At 79.7% G+C, this 2,500-nt stretch overlaps 1 non-coding gene across 1 annotated transcript; it reads right to left on the reverse strand.

Annotated features, from left to right (window-relative positions):
* Positions 1 to 50: 50 nt before the first annotated feature.
* Positions 51 to 203, reverse strand: LOC128903767 (5.8S ribosomal RNA). The gene has a single exon (XR_008464236.1). It is a non-coding gene; the product is annotated as a 5.8S ribosomal RNA (ribosomal RNA).
* Between the last annotated feature and the right edge of the window lie 2,297 nt (positions 204 to 2,500).

The following is a 2,500-nucleotide window of genomic DNA, read 5'->3' on the forward strand; positions in this document are numbered from 1 at the left end:
GCCGTCGCCCGGCCAAGGGGCGGCGGCCGAGCCGGCGATTGATCGCAAAGCGACGCTCAGACAGGCGTAGCCCCGGGAGGAACCCGGGGCCGCAAGTGCGTTCGAAGTGTCGATGATCAATGTGTCCTGCAATTCACATTAATTCTCGCAGCTAGCTGCGTTCTTCATCGACGCACGAGCCGAGTGATCCACCGCTAAGAGTTGTCTCGTCTTTCGGCACCGCCCCGCGCGCGCGGGAGGGCCGGGAACGCTCGCCAGGAGCGGCCCCTCTCGGAGGACGGCCCAACCGCCTGCCCCGCCGGCCGGCCCCCCCTTCCTCCCCTCGCATCCCCGCGCGGGGCGGGAGGGGAAAGAACGGCGGAGCGCGGCGCGACGGGGGCGAGACGGAGGGGCCTCGCCTCGACTGACCGTACGAGCACGCCCAAGGAGGGCCAGAAAGGAAGGAAGGAAACGCCCCGAGCGGCGACGAGGGCCTGGGAGCCCGCGCTCCCCACCGGCCGAAGGCGACGGCAAGCGCCTCGCTCGCTTCGGGGGCGGCCCAGGCGCCCGGGCTCGGTCCGGCCTCCGCACGGAGGCGGCGGCGCGCCCGGCCGCTCCGCCTGTCCGCCTCGAGCGGGCGGCGCGGGGGGCCCCGACGGCTACCCCGCGCGCGCGCCTCCGCGCGCGCCGCTCCGCCGCGCCACGGGCAGCCTAACTCCTCCCCGGGGTCCCGTCCCGACGGCACCTCGGCGGCTCCGCGCCGCCGCGGGCGGACGCGGACGCGCCCCGAGCCGGCGACGCACGATGCCCGCGGCCCGCCGGACGGCGGCCCGCCGCGCGGCGGCCGCCCGCCCCGGCACCGCCGCCGCCGCCGCTTCCCGTCTCCTTCCGCGGGCACGCGCCGAGCGGAAGGCGGACGGCCGCCTGAGGCGGGGGCGGCTCCCGCTCTCCCCGTTTCCACGCGGAGACCGGGAGTGGGACGCCCCCGCTTGCCCCGACCGCCTGCACGGCTCGGCCGGGAAGGCGAAGACGGGGAGGCGAAGCGGCTAGGCGGGGCCCGGGGCCGGGACGGCCTCGGCGGCGGGGGGCTCCGTCCGGCTAGACCGAGCGGCGACGCCGCCGCTCGGGCAACGGGGTGCCGCCCTCGCCGGCGCTTAGCGGCGGGAGAACGCCGAGCGCTCGCCCGGACGGGGGAGGGAGGAGCGGCGCCGCAGCGCGACGCAGCCGCTGCGACGGAGGCGCGGCGTCCCTTCCCGCCCCCCCCCCGCGCACAGGGTGTGCGGGGGGGAGGGCGTAGGGCCGCCCGGCGGCGGGTCCCCCCCCTTGCGGGGACCCGCCGCGAGCCCCGGCGGGGAGCCCGCGCTCCTCGCCGGGGTCGCCCGTTCCGAGGCGGGCAGGTCGGACACGGCCGACCGCTCGCGCCGCGGTCTCTCCGCCGAGACCGGGCCGCGGAGAGGGGGGGGCAGGGGTGCCCCTCCCCGGCACGGGCCGCCCGCGGGACGCGGTCGCAGGCGACGGCCGTCCGGGAGAGGCTCTCTCACCGCGAGAGAGAACTCCCGGCCGCCGCCGCCGGCCGGCCGGCCCCCCGGGCGACGCCGAGCCGCCCGAGTCTTTAAACCCCCGCCCGGCCCCCGCGGCCCTTCGACCCCCGGAGACGCGCCGAGAGACGCGCCGAGGGAAGGGACCGCGAGAGCGCGGACGCTAGGTACCTGGCCCTGGGGCGAGGGAAACGAACTTTAGGCCCCGCGGGGGTGCCTCCCCCACTGCCACCTTCGGGGGAGCGTCCGCCCGCGGGGGCCGCGCCCGACGTCCGCCGCCACAACCACGTCCTCCGGCCCCGGGGCCCGGGGTTTCCCTCTGGCCCGGCGCTGCGCCCGGGAGGAGAGCCGTGGCTCGGGCCGCCCGCTGGGAAAGCGGGACGCCACCCGGCTTGCCGAGCCTCGCCCGCCGAGGGCGAGCGCGGCGGCGGAGCCCCCTTCCCGGCTCCCCAGGCAGGAGAGGGACGGGGGGCGGGGGACGCCGCCGCGCCGCTCGGCGCGCCGTACCCGGAACGCCCGGAGCCCTCCGCGGGCTTACCCGGCAGCCCTACCGAACGTCCGTGCGAGAAGGGAACTGTGACATTCACACCGACACAGCCCCGGGCACGGGGTGCGGGGAGGGTCGGGGGAGACGCCTCCCCCGACCCCCGAAGGACAGCTCCCGTCTCTCTCGCCGCTCGCACACGCGGCGCCGTCGTCGTCGGCGCCGCCGCCGCCGCGCGCTCCCCGCTTCTTCTCGGGCGAGACGGGCCGGCGGGAGGAGGCTGGGGACGCGCCGCCGCGCCCCGCGCCCGACAGCTCCGCTTCCCCCGCGCGCTGCCCGCCCGCGCGCTGCCTCGCGGGCGAACCCACCGGGGCCCCGGCGCTCTCCGCCCAGCCCCTCCTCCCCGGCGGCGGCAGCGGGCCGCGCCGGGCGAGGGCGGGGAGGGGGACGGGAGTCGGTCCACCGGCGGCGGACGCCGTGCGGCGGCGGGCGCCAGCGG

This window comes from Rissa tridactyla, unplaced genomic scaffold (assembly GCF_028500815.1).
Source record: "Rissa tridactyla isolate bRisTri1 unplaced genomic scaffold, bRisTri1.patW.cur.20221130 scaffold_63, whole genome shotgun sequence".
Lineage (NCBI taxonomy): Eukaryota > Metazoa > Chordata > Aves > Charadriiformes > Laridae > Rissa > Rissa tridactyla.